Source organism: Aquila chrysaetos, chromosome 17, assembly GCF_900496995.4.
Source record: "Aquila chrysaetos chrysaetos chromosome 17, bAquChr1.4, whole genome shotgun sequence".
In the NCBI taxonomy this organism is placed as follows: domain Eukaryota; kingdom Metazoa; phylum Chordata; class Aves; order Accipitriformes; family Accipitridae; genus Aquila; species Aquila chrysaetos.
In genome coordinates this window covers 9776946-9790722 of record NC_044020.1, presented here as the reverse complement: position 1 = coordinate 9790722, position 13777 = coordinate 9776946, and the positions used below count along the sequence as shown (strand labels likewise).

Below are 13777 nucleotides of genomic sequence, written 5' to 3'. Positions count from 1 at the left end.
TATCTGCTGACACTGATTAAGAGCAGGGCTCCGCGGGCTCAGGAAGGCAGCGCTGCTCACACGCGTTTCGGTGGGGGCGGGGAGGGGAATCTCCGCTCTTCCCGGGAAAGCTGCAGACAAGGCAAGGTGGAGATGGGGGTCACACGGCAGGCTTTTCAGCACCGGCCTTTTATTTCCATAGGAGATCACGGCGGGGTGGTGGAATACGTACGAGAAGGGGAGATGCTCCCCGGCTTGGACGAGGTTTGCCCGGCGGAGGATGCACCCCCCCGGCGGAGGATGCCTCCCCCGGGCGGTCCGGGCTCTGCAGCCGTGAGAGCCCCCGGCGCTGAGCAGCGTGGCGTTGGGGAGCCCTCTGCAGCTAGGTTAGAGCCGCGCCGAGCCCCGGGGCAGGACGGCCGTGGGCTGCCAGGGTCGCCCCGGGGCAGGACGGCCACCCCCTCCCTGCTCCTCGCTTTGGGAAGGGCTGACTCGTGCTGGCGGTGATTGAACTCTAATTAAATCTCCGGAAATCAACGTGCACAATCAAACACTCACGACGTTGCTGGGAGGGAAAAAAAATAACAATAATAATAATAACAAGGGGAAGAGGAGGCGGGCATTGTCCCTTTTGAGGCTGCTGATCATTTTGATTAATGAATGTTAAAATATGTTAAGCGGCAAGGTCTCCGAGACAGCCGGTGGGAGGTGCAGGGGGTGGCCAGGGCTCTCTTTCGCCAAGGAAGGGGCAGCCAGGCTATGGGGGTGGCTGTCCCTGCCCGGGGGTGGCTGTTCCCTGTCCCAGCGTGGCTGCGGCTGTGGCAGAGCAGTCCCACAGGACCACAAGGAGCTCGTAGCTTCCTTCCAACCTCCAGGTGCCAAACCCCATCTGAGTTGCCCGGATAGCTGTCTCCTAACTCTGCTGTGAAGCCCATGCAAAATTTTCTGTGAGGAGGGCTAAGAAAACAAGGGGCAGATGTCAGGTCCCAGCTGCCTTGATGCTCCCAAAGAGCTACAAGTGATCCAACCCCTAAACCCTGTGAAAGTGCTTTCAGGTAAAGAAACACAGACTTGTGAACACTGAAGCATGTGTACCTCCAAAATTCAGACCTCCCCACCTCCAAATTAGCCCTGCCACCCAAGGCAGGGGAAATACCCACCCCAGGGCCGAGCAGAGTATTTCCAGAGTCCTGCTATCCTGAAGGTACATCACCCTCTTGGGGTTAAATCCACCCCTGAGATCCTTCCAGAAGCAATAGCTAAATGTATGCGAGTAGTGTAGGCAGCTCCTCTGCCTGGGGCAAGCCCAGGCCAAGAAATACTTTCTGCAAAGTGAAAGGGGTATTGGAGTGGAGAGGAAGGGGAGTGGTTGGGCTGTGGCTCCATCAGCCCTTCAAGAAGAGAGATGGGGCAGGGGAGGCAGGGCAGGGAGCAGCCGGGGTCACCTTCATAAGGTGCACCTCTCTCTCCTCTTCGCTTCCACCCTATTATTCTTTGGACGAGAGATGAGATGGGTTCCCCTTTCCTGCTTCCCACCCTGACAGCCCCTATCCCAAGGGAAAAAGCATCACTCCAGACCACAAATCGATCCCGGTCCAGGAGAGAGGCAAACAAAGACAAAGCAAACCTAAGGATATTTATGTCTAGATTATTTCCATTGAACTGGCAAGTTCCCCTAAGCGAAGTAAATACTTCTCAGCCTAGTGACTATTAATTAAAGGAGAATGCTTTACACCCAAGAAGATTTAACTCTTGCTCGCAAAATGTATCTGTTCCTGCTAATTCGTTTGTCATTGTGCTGGGGTAACAGCTTTCCATGAATATTTCAGCACAATAATAAGTTTTAAAAACTAAACTGGATTTAGTGTAACATTTTTCCATAGTGCGTGGAGACTCCGATGACTGCAATAATCTAAAAGCAAGATCTCTTTCTCTCTTTCCCCTCCTGTACATCGCGTTAGACTTACAGCTATCATGGAACTGTGAAAAAAAGTAACCAGAAATAAAGAGCGTTGCCGGGAAAGATGGGGAATAGGTAATTGAAAAAAAATAAAAAAAAAAGGTTCTGATGCGCAAATTGTAGATAAAGACTTCTGATGAGGAAGAGGGGAGTGTCTGATGAGGAAAAGGGGAGAGTGTGTTGAGAGATAACAAGAACCAGTAATTTCTATTCAGCAAAGCCACCAAATCAGAGAGCAGTGCTGATCTTATTGGAGGAGAGCCTTCAACAGCAACTAATCCTGTCATATTGAAAGAAAATTGTAAATGTTCTCTGCAGAAATTGCCTGCCCATTGCAGCTAATCGAGCCCACTTCACGCTCACACCCCCCCACACCCCCCGACACCCCCTCCGCCTCCGCAGGCGGGCAGCAAGGGGCCCCACAGCCGCAGCACCCCAGCAAGGACATTCACCCGAGATGCTCACCTAAGGGGGCCCGTTTCCCTCCCTCGCCACCCCCCCCACCCGCCCCCCGAAGGTAGCAGCTTGCCCTCGTTTCCTCCGAAGCGCTGGGGGAAGTATGAATTATCACCAGCTCACTTACAAGTCCCAGCTTCTGCTATTTTTAATTTCTCCAGTTTTGTCTAAACCGTTAAGCCGGGTTTGATAGCACTATCGCTCTAATTTTTTTTTTTTAATATATTTTTTTTAAAGCTCAACTTGGCTGAACTGAAGCAGAGACTCCCAAGAGCCAGGGCCACGGAGGGGGTGCGTGTATATGTGTGTGCCTGTGCGTGTGGGAGGGAGAGAGCGAGGGAGGGAGCGACAAAAACTCCATCAGCCCGGACAATGCCACCTCTTGTTTAAAGCCTCCAAACTGTTATTCTTTCCCCCCATTATCACGGTACCAAGTAATCTGTCTTTCCCCCACCCCAACCCCCCCTCCTCCCTCCCTCCTCTTGGAAGATATGGAAGAGAAAGATAAAGCGGCTGCCTCTGGGCTCTGACTGCGCGCAGCCCGCATGCCTCTGCCGCCAGAGCCGGGGCCGCTCCGCAGCCGCCGCTCGCAAGGAGCCGCTTGCAAGCGGGATGGGATGCAACTTCTGGTAATTGGATCACAGGTAGGAAAGCTTTGGTTTTTACTGGCGTTTCCTCTCTCTCTCTCTCTCTTTTAATTTCCTTTTTCTTTCCTTCTATTTTTTCTTTTTTTTCCCCCCTTTTTCTTTCTCGTCCTCTACCCTCCGCCCCTTCTTCGCCGCACCTAGGATTTCATCCGCTGCTCTCATAGGCAAGCTCCCGCCAAGAAAATAATGTCCAAGAAACGAGCTTACGTTTTGCTTCCTAGCAGAAGGAGCAGAACAACACAGAGGGAAACTTTTGCCCGAAAGGGTCCACAGCGGTGCGGGTCACCGGGGAAAGGCAGCGAGAGGAGGGAAGGCAAAGCGATTGCCCCCAGCACAGAGCCTTTCTCTGTTGCGTTACGGTTGCGATATTAATCCCAGAATCGAGTCTATCATGGTACAGCGGGGAAGGAGAGACGCAATAGCCTGATTTAGCGAAATCCTCACATTATCCAAGCGCTGTCCATAGGGGGTTTTTTATATAAATGCTGCATTCCCACACAGGGACATCCCCCGGACTACCTTTCCCAAATCCCTCTGTGACAGGTTTGTTGGCGACTCCTGCAAAATGTCACCGGCAGCCGGGAGCGAAGCCGTCCCCGGGGAGCGGAGCCTGCCCGCGGAGCGCGCTGGCTGGCGGGCGGGAGGGCAGAGACGGGGCGGGGGGGGGGGATCCCTGCCCTGTCGGGGACCATGCAGGGATGCGGGGTGTAAGGGGAGGAGGCTTCCACCGTGTCAGTGAGGTCCCTCGCCCCTCAGCATCCCTCCTGGGGAGCGCGCCTGCCCGGGGTCGGTGCCCGTCTCCGCCGCCTCAGGTCTCAGCTCCTGCCCCGGGGCGGGGGAGCGCGGGGGGCCGCCGGAGGCAGGGGAGGTATGGGCTTACCCCGGCTCGTTTCCGAACCAGCTTTCCTGGCTCGGTGGCCCTGGGGTCCGGTCCCCGGTGCGGCCAGAGAGTCGGGTGCGGCGGGGGAGGATGCTCCAGGGCCGGGGCCGGCTCCCCCCGCTCCCCCGGCCCGACTGAGCCCCTGGCAGGGCTGAGCCGGTCCCGGCCGTGCCTCCGGGCTCCTTTTGCTCTCGCCCGTGCGGCCGCCGCGGGGTGCTTGTGGCCAGAAGGAGCGAGCTGATGCCTTGAGAGGGAGCTCAGATCAAGCCGTGGGAGAAAAACCTCCTCCTAGAAACAGCTCCGGGGCACCCAGGTCCTGGTGACCCCCCCAGAGTCCAGCCATTTGGAAGGCTGTGGAGGAGCAAAGTGCTTTCCGGGCCGCTTCATCTCGGGCAAAAGTCGAGCCGGGCCATCTCTCCGGCTAGGGCCACTCTTCGCTTCGCGCCTTCCCACCTCTCTGCACCCCCCGCCGTGCTCGCCGGCTTCCCCGCGGCTGCCCCGGTGCCAGGGCGATGCCCCGCTGGGGGAGCAGGCGGGCTGGAAGCGGCAAGGCCGGCTTCTCCCCTCCGCTCCTCTCCCCGCAAGGCAGCCGGGCCGGAGGGCCCTTCCCCAGCCGGCGAGGGGCTCCCGCAGGGCGGCTTTGCTTCCACAGCGCGACCCGCTGCCAGGTCCGAGGGGAAGCTGCCAGGGCTTGTAACTCATTCCCACGGGCCCAGGGGTGAGTCCTTATCCCTTCGCAGGGGAAAGGACAAGGGGCCCTTCCTCCCTTCCCCGTAAGATTGTTTTTTCCTACTATTTTCATGTGCTAAAGTTCCTTTAGGGCAAGGAGAGGTAGCTTTTTTTCAACTGGAAGACGACACTGGGAAGGGGGTAATTCTTGTTGCAAATCTAGCCAGAGTAACATCTCCCCATTTTTATGTGGCAGCCAGTGTGTTTGCTTGTCCCTATCCCTTAAGGAAGATTTCCCCTTTACAGAAGGGAAAAAGGCAAGGGGAAAAAAAGGAGAAGGGCCAACCTCTGCTTGACAGACTGCTCTTGCAGTTTCAGGGGGGGAAAAAACCCCAAAAACAAACAAAAAAAAGACCGACAATGAGGAAGGTTAATACGGGAGATCAGAAGTATGCACGCTGTCTGCTTTTATGGTATTGCATTGCCTGCAATCATAGCCCCTGTCTAAATACACACCAGCCTTGATCGTATGGTTTATGACACCAGCCGCTCTCGGTGACTCATCTATAAACCGCGTTAAGCTACACAGAGTACGCTCCCTCTCTCCTTTGGGCTCTTTTGGATTATAACTTTGGTTGAACTTCCCCTCTGCAGTACCCCTGGACTGCAAAAGCAGCCCTGTTTGCTTTTGCATCACGAGAGCAAGAAGTGCAGTGGGCTCGCTGACTTGGTGAGCATGTATCCCACTGAGCTGCCCACTCTGCCCGTGTCCGCAGCGCTCCATGATTTCTGCATTGCAGTCCGCTTGGGAAAGGGGCTTAGGACATGGGGACAGGGGTCTAGGATGTCCCCAAGTTGCTTTGGATGGAGGGCAAAATAATAAAATGAGAGGTCATGCTCTTCTCCCATCCAAAACCAAGATCTTAAGTAATATCCTCTACCCAAAATGTTGCAGCTCTGCATCTGAGCAGAGCTTGGGGAGATCTGGACCATGCGTGATCTGGAGTGTCCTGAGAAGGTGGAAGGGGCAGCAGCCGTGCAGTGCTGTGCCATCGCCCAGGAGGGAGACCAAGACACAGAAAGGGGGAAACTGAGGACATCAGTGAAAAATAGCATCTGTGAACAGAAGCATATTTTTTTGCCTCCGTGTTCAGTCCCGTGTCCCACTGTCATTTTGGTTGTCACCTCTGGGCTGACTCCCTGTGTGTGTTTCATGGCGCTCAGTTGCTCTAAGTGCTTGGATCTTTCAGCCCATTGGGTGTCTAATTCAATAGTCTTTTGAGGACATCTGCTATGAAATTCCCCATTGTTGTTGATTCAGTCCCAGGAGGTTACTCTGCCCCACTTCACTCCTGTAACCCACTCACCCGTTCACCCAGACGTTCTCTTCTCCACTAATATCATGACCTACATGCAAAAGACTTATTTTCTGGTCCCGTTTCCATAGCAATGCAGCATGGGGAGCGCGGACAAACCAGTAAAAATGAAGGAAATTCCCTTTCTGTGAAACCAAGACCTCTTTGAAAGTTGAGTTCAATTTAAGGGAAAGTAGGGCTCCGCGGAGAGTTGGATTTCCAGCCCAAAGCCCAGATCTCCGCGCCCTCTAGTGCCAGAGGCAGGAGAGGGAGAGCACCCCCGGGCACAGGGGATGAGAGGCTTGATAGCGAATTACAGGGGAGGGAGAGAAACAAGTGGGATGAGATAAGGACGTTCCTCCCAGTGTCTGTTTCCAACCAGCTCTTCCCTCTTCTAAATCCCAAGTTGCAAAAAAAGGCAGGTGGGGTTCAGCTGATCCTGGTTCGGTCACTCAGGGGTTAACACTGCAGGTCCTGTGGGGTGGACCTGGGAAGCCCCGTCTGTATCTGGCCATTTATTCACAAATTCTGGATCTCTCTGGCTTTGAGCATCTCAGCTTGCAGCAATTTGCAGCTGATTCTCAGAGATTTGAAGGCACAGAAGAGGATTTCTCACTTGTGGAAAAGCTGCCCTGACCTCCTGTGGGCTCTTTGGGTGGGTGGATGGGTGGGCAACAGTAATCAGGCTAAGGAAAGCTGAAGGGGCTTAGGTCCAGCTCGTATGAATGACGGGGATAACTTTTTCACAAATGCTTGTAGTCTTAAATCTTAAAAAGCTTAAATTGTATGGTAACATTTCAAGCCCTGTTAAATCTGAGCTTGGATTCCCGTCTTTAAGAACCAGGCTGCGCAAATGACCAAGCACTAAGAACTGCTGTAACTAAATGAGACAATTAGCACACTCCCCACACACCACCCTACCCATCTTTTCCAGTTCCTATGTTTTGGCAAAGATAACTTTCAGTTTTGCCAGGGTCTCCGTGGCTTTTCCTGGGTCAGAGCTGCCCAAAAGATGCAGAGTTACTTACTTGCTTGTCCTCATCCCACCAGCTGAACGCCAACCGCCTGTGCCTAGCAGATTGCATTCCCTAGCCCTCCGTACCAAGTTGAGGAGGGTTCTCTTGCTGACTTATCCCACTGCCTTCCTACATCTCCCTGATACAAGTGGGCAGAATTAAAAGATGAGGTCACCCCTGGAATTATATTAAAAGGCTGCAACCCCTTCCCATGGGCCCTGAGCTTGTTTTTATGTAAAAATGCTTGAGGCTGTGGAGCTGCCTGTCATTTTGGACTGTCTGTCCTACATTTAAAGCTGTATCATTATTTATATCTAACACCGTCTATTCCCTGTAGAGAGATACGTATCAGTAGGTGTTCCAAAAAGACATCTCTCATATAACATGATTTTAAGTCCCAAAAGGATGGGACAGGGTGAAGTGAGTTTCCTCTCATTTCCATCAAGCACTTCCTAAAGAATGCTTACCAATGAAACTAAGATATCCAACGGGATTTCAGTAGTCCATATGCTTCATGTATTCATTTTCAAGAATATGATAAGGACGAAATGAAACAGACCATCATTTAGGGCCAGCTGCTTTCCTGAGAGCCTTCTGCATGTTTTCTTTTGACTCCATGGGCTAGGTTCTGCTCATAATTACATTTTTTCAAATCAGGGGTGACTCCACTGACTTTAATTACTTCTGGTTTATTCTAGTGCAATTCAGCTCAGAATTTGACTTTCACAGAAACATAGTAAGTGTTGTAATTAGAATATGCCAGTGTTTTGACAACTGTCCATGGAACAGCTTTGTTTCATTTGCCTCTGCCGAATGTGATATGGGCATTGGGAACAGTATGGGGCACCTCTGACAGTGATGACAATAAAGGTCTCTATAAGCAGCCACAACACAAATAGGTGAGACATTCTGTAAACCAGCATCTCCCAGGGTTTTCCTCAAGCTCTTAGAAAAGCTCTGAGTAAACTGTGGGCAGATGTGGGTTTTTTTAGATTTTTGTTCTTTTTTTTTTTTTTTCCTCTTTTTTTTTTTTTTTTTTTTGAGAAAGAGGTGGAACAAGACAAAAATATCTTCATAGATCTTTCTTCTGAATCATTGTGAAAATTAGTGTTGGAAACCAAGGAGATAAAATAAACCTAGTCATTTAGAAGAATTCTCTTGCTTAGTAATTTCTCTGGGTCAGGATTTTCAGGTAGTCTGAATATGTAAAGCTCTCTTGATTTCAGTGGAGATAGGATGATCTGCAAACTCGGAGGATCAGACCCTTCATTTTTATAATCTATTCCAGCATGTGAGAAATAAAAATTAGCAAAATCTGTCCACGGGAAACAGTAAGTTTCTGGTACAGCCTATAGCATTTTCATAGATTTCCTGAGAAATTTTCTCTCAGCTTTGCAATGAATTACTGATGTCTATTTTATACTCATCTATCTCACATTTAGTCAATTAGAAAGCAGAGTGGTCATATATTGAAAATGATTCACAAATTTGTTCATGAATAATGGCAACAAGCTCATTCCACTATGATTTCTGAGGTCATTTAGTGCAAGCCGGTGACCAATGATTTATTCATGAAAATATTCATACATTTCAAAAGTTTCATGAACGTTAGCATGAATAATTAACGGAAATTGTGTTATTTGTTATCATTACTCATTATTTTCCTATTCAAAAAGGCATCAGTCATCCAGTTAAAGAACATTAGAACATAGTGATTGCAGCATTGGATGAGGCAGGTGTTTTGTCTTGTCCAGTATAGTGTCTCTATCGATGTCCCTCACCGCGTGCTTGAGGCAGGTGCAGGGAGTGCTGCCCTGGATATATGCACAGCCCTCAAGTAAAATGTTTTAACATCCACCAGCTTGTGTTTGCTCGCTGCCCAGAGACCATTTCCAAATGAAGAGAGAAACCTGCCCTCCTCACCAAATGGAAACCTCTAGCGATTCTAGACAAACTGCAGATATACTCACTGGCCAGATAAGCAGCTAATGCAGTTTTGCCCCCCCAGTTAGTTCACTACCTAAGTGATAGCATGAAGCAGTGAGTTCAGTAGGTTAATTACATATTTTCTTGGGAAAACCACACTCCAAGCAACCTTTGATCTATTTAAATTAGTTGTCTTTCAATGTTATTGCTACCTCTCTGTTATATGACGTGAAAAGGCCAACAGGAGCACCCGGTTCATTGTATAGGTGCCATTCATTTACTCAGCCATGAACCCTCTTGTTCTTTTCTTCTCTCAGTTAGACAGTCCCAGGTTCCCAGTCACTTTGCACATCTTAAAAACTACTAATTCTTCTATATCCTTCTTTGGTGATGGATTGACCAATGTGGACACTGTTTTCCAGGTGAGGACTATTGCCTTATACAATAAAACTGTTTTAATTTTCACACCTTTTACTCCTTCTGTGCACTAATGGAAATTTTGTTTTGTTTGTTGGGTTTGGGGATTTTTCTGACCGCTGCTGTAACTGAGCAGAATTTGCGACTGGGTTATCTGCAGTGATCCTTCCTTGAGCGGTCACGGCTGGTTTAGAATCCAGGAAGATTTCTAAGTTTTTCACTCTACCTGTGATTGTTCTGCATCGGCCAACACTTATTTCCATTTGCAATGCGAATGCTACGTTCACCCAACTTAATTAGCATACTCTGAAATACTTCAGTCCTTATTCCCTTTTCCGAACAGCAATAATTTCAGTAAAGAAGTTATATGTGGTATAGAATCTTGGACAATCCAACTGTTAATCTTTTACAGTGAAAAATGATCATTCATGTGTAGTTCCTGCTTTCTCTCTTAAACAGTTTCTAACTTGTAATAATAAGCTACTTATTCTACAAAGACTTAAATTCTTCAAAGGAAATTTGTTAAAGAATTTAAGAAGATATATAAATACTTATATATATGTACATACTTATCATGTTGTTTTTCTTGGTCTATTAGCTTGATGCTTCAAAGAATATATAGAAAAGACAATATTTCTTTGAAAGAAACTATGTTGTGTTTTTTTTTTCTCTCCTGTGTGTAATTCTAGTTTTTCTTAGTTTGAATCAATTTACCTGGAAGTGAAATAAGACTTTTCAATATATAATACCTAAGATCAGTCTAGTGGCTGTCCTAAAGATAGGTACGCTAGCTGCTACCCTCCAGTCCTTCTGCAATGTATCTGACTTCAGCGACAGCTTCTGTACTTTTGCTATCAGCACAGCCACTTCATTTTCAAATGCTTTCCAAACCCTTGCATATATACCATGAGGTCCTTGTGACAAGCTGCTATTTAGTTTATCAGTTTGTTCCAGTGTTTCCCCTTTCAGTGTTTCACATTCTGACAGCTCATGTCCTTCTTGTCTTGAAAAAAAATAGGTCTAGTGTGGACATTGGCACAGCATTATTTGTGGGAAAGATTTACCCAAATGAATCGTTCAGAACCTCTGCAAAGTCCTTTTGCTCATTAATTATTCCCATTACGCCCTGGATGTGCAGCAGATCCCATTGGTTCCTTCCTAAACAGGGTGAATTTAAGACCTTTCAGAAATGCCCTGCAGTTCTCCCCTCTGCCCAGTCCCCCCAAGCTCTTGTCAGTTAACGCATCCTTGGCCCTCTTCATTTACAGCTGACATTTTGTTTGTGTTTTATTGTAAATTCCCTCCCTTAGTCAGGGGTTTCACCGGAGCTGATGTGCCATTTTCTGAAAGCTGGTTGTTTGGCTCAAACAACCTCTTAGACCTTAACATTTCACAATACCTTTTTTTTTTTTTCCTACCTTGCCTTTCAGTTTGCTTACTGCATGACTTCACTGAATCGGAAACTGGCTGTTAATTATACCTGTTGTTTTGAATCTATGGATTTTACTTTCTTTTTCTTTCATTCTTTGCTTTTCTTTTTTTTTTTTCCTTTATTTTCTTTCTACCTCCAGTAGTTTTTAAGCAGTTCTATAATTATTAGCAGTTTTAACCTCATGCTTTTAATATAGTAATAAGTTCATTACTATTCAGTGGCCTGACTGTATAATTTCTTCAGCTACTTAAGACTAAGTTAAGAACATATACTGTTATGTTTTCCAGTTATTCTAGAAAACACCTAGAAGTTGGGTTTTTTAATCCCTTTGTACCAGTTGACCTACCAATGTACAGGTGGGTGAAGTCACCCATGATTACCACTTTATTAGACTTAGATACCTCTTTGATCTCTCTCCATTTAACCCATTGAATATCCCAGACATTTCCTGGACTAAGTGTGCTATTGCTTTGTGCAAGCATCAGGATTTAATTAAAGAAGGATATTTTTATGCTTAGCACACTGGACTGAGACCAAGAAGATCACGGATAAGCTCCTGACCATGCCACCAGCCTCCTGCCTGATCTTTGACACATTCCTATGGCCTGACACAAAGCCTTTTGAAGTCAGAGAGAAACTCCTTACCTTTGGGTAGGTTTTGGCTCTGCATCCTGAGGTGGGGAGAGTAACTCTTCTTGGTCTCATGACAGTGTTGTAAGGATTCACTGGCTCCAGTTTGTCAGGTATTGAAGTTCAGCTGTGGTGCTGCCCCGTGAAAACAGGAGCAGACAGACTCCATTCACAGCGGCTTTCTTTCCACTGGGGTGTTGGAAAATTGAGCCTTTAGGAGCTGATTATCAGGAAAGTTTCTGTTCAGAAGAGAGGATAAGCTAAAATGTTCAGCATCCATCGAACAAAAAAGTACTGAAGCTCCTAACTGCTCCAGATCTTGGTGAGGAGTAAAAGAAAAAAATGGCTAACAAGGCCAGGTTTAAATGGACAAAAGTAGATTTCATAATCTGGTCTTATTTGAAAAAAATGAAAGAAGAGAGAAATAAACTGAAGGTAATGTTTAACAACTGGATCTAGGTCCGGGGCTTTACTCAGTTCTGTGAGTTTTCAGCTTAGTTAATGTTAAGTACGGGTACGATTGCCAAAGTAGGGTTTACAATGCCATGACCTTGCTCAGATCATATACTGCATCAGAGTTGTTCGCAAAATTTATAGGGACCTGCTGGTCCTCCTGCTCCCCCCTGCCCCAACACTAATTTCTCATGTAAAACAGAGTTAGTGGACTCTGAGAGCAGGGCACATGGGTGGAGCAAAGTCCATGTGTGGACAGAGAGGGTACAATTTTCTCCTCCGCTATTACCTAGGGTCCTTGAGGACTTGCATTATCATTACCGTGGTAGAGTAAGTGTAGTGCTTCACACTTCAATTGATGCCAAGGCCAGATGATATATTAAAAATGGTTGCCTCTGAGACTCACTTTCCTATATGTCCAGCAGCATTCTGCCATGGTGGGAAATTCAGTTTAATCCATTTTTTACATAATATTGCATGACAGTAAATTAATATATGTGTGGAAAATGAAGGCAGATGAGGGCTGGCAGTGGGAACCTTGGGGAGGGTCTTGGTACAGAACATGCATATGGACATGTGCTCCTCGCTGAACTTTAGAACTGTTGCTCAACATGGATGTCAGGGGAAGACTGGCTTTTAGGGGAAGGGGACTAGCCAGGGAGATGTCTTCTCTGCTTTTGTTTTTCCATGCTTAGGCTAAGCTGCAAACTGATCTCCTGATCCGTTACTGGCATCTTTCACCCACACTAATTTCACTTTTCTAGCAGTGTATTCTCAGCTGATGAAAGCTGTCAGAACATGAGTGACATGAAAGGAGAGGCCATCACCAAACAAAGTGCTATATTTAACCTGGCAATCTTATGCCTTCTCAGGTCTGACCTTGAGCCCTAGCAGTGAGGATACAAACGGGGCATCTTGGTTGTAAAGTTTCCTCCTTTAGCCAAACATAGAAGGCTCTTAAATATAAGGAAAAGCAGGGAAGAAGGAAGGTAATACAAATTACCCTCCTGCTTTTGACTTTTGTGATAACCAGCACACTTAGTTGCCACTAGAAGGAAAGAATACATGAAGGGCTCACTGTTAAATTCTCATTAAAAATGTCTGTTTGATGTCTGCAAGTCATTTCCACAGTCTTATCCACTGGGAGTAAGTGTAGGGATCTTTACTGAAAGGTTTTGACATCAGAAGCAGTTCCCTGCGAGGAATATCCTACTGTTATTAATCATTTTGCAATGTGATGCAGTAAAGAGAAAAAACCCCAAAAGTATACAGTTGGAAAGAAGCAAGGAAGGAAAAAGAAAGAAGATGAAGAAAACCATTTGGTCTGTTTCATCTGAAGAAAGCTTGTAACTCTCTCTCTTCCTTTCTTTGGCAAAGAGAGTGAGACTGTATATCTCCTACTTTGAAGCACAGGGGAATGCAAAATATCTGGTTTAAAAAACCCAGATAACTTGAGCATTGCCGTTCTTTCGAATGACAAATTTGACAATTAATATTCCACTTTATTGTCTTTAATGCCTCTTAAAAATGATGTGGGGTGTGGAAATGACACATAACTAAAAAGATGAGAAGCAATTTTCCTGTTACTTCTTTCGGAAAATAGTGACAAGGGCTGAATTCCTAGTTTCACCACAGATTGTTGACGTGGCCTCGGACAAACTCGGGAACATCCTGTACCTCAGCTTCTAAGATGGTAACTGTATAAAATAGCATTTGCATTCTCACATGCTTTGTCTGCCTTTCCTCTTTCGATTTTAAAGTGTTTGGCAGCACTTCTGTAACAGTCTGCACAGGGGAACCTTACTTAAATTTGGGCATTCATAGAAAGAAATGAATGATATAGGATCTTTCAAACATTCGTTTGCTTTTTATTCCCTGTGAAAACTAGCTTATAACATGGACCTGATCTTTCTTTTCTTTAGAGAGTAAGAGCCTTTCCATTCACCCCTGGCTGTTG

At 46.9% G+C, this 13777-nt stretch overlaps 1 protein-coding gene across 1 annotated transcript in view; it reads left to right on the top strand.

Annotated features, from left to right (window-relative positions):
• The first annotated feature begins 2442 nt into the window (after positions 1-2442).
• Positions 2443-13777, top strand: part of CHRM2 (cholinergic receptor muscarinic 2) — a 105950-nt gene continuing 94615 nt past the window's right edge. Inside the window, exon 1 of the mRNA XM_030041393.2 lies at positions 2443-3039. The gene's annotated coding sequence lies outside the window, so the exon portion shown is untranslated. The remainder of the gene's footprint in view (positions 3040-13777) is intronic.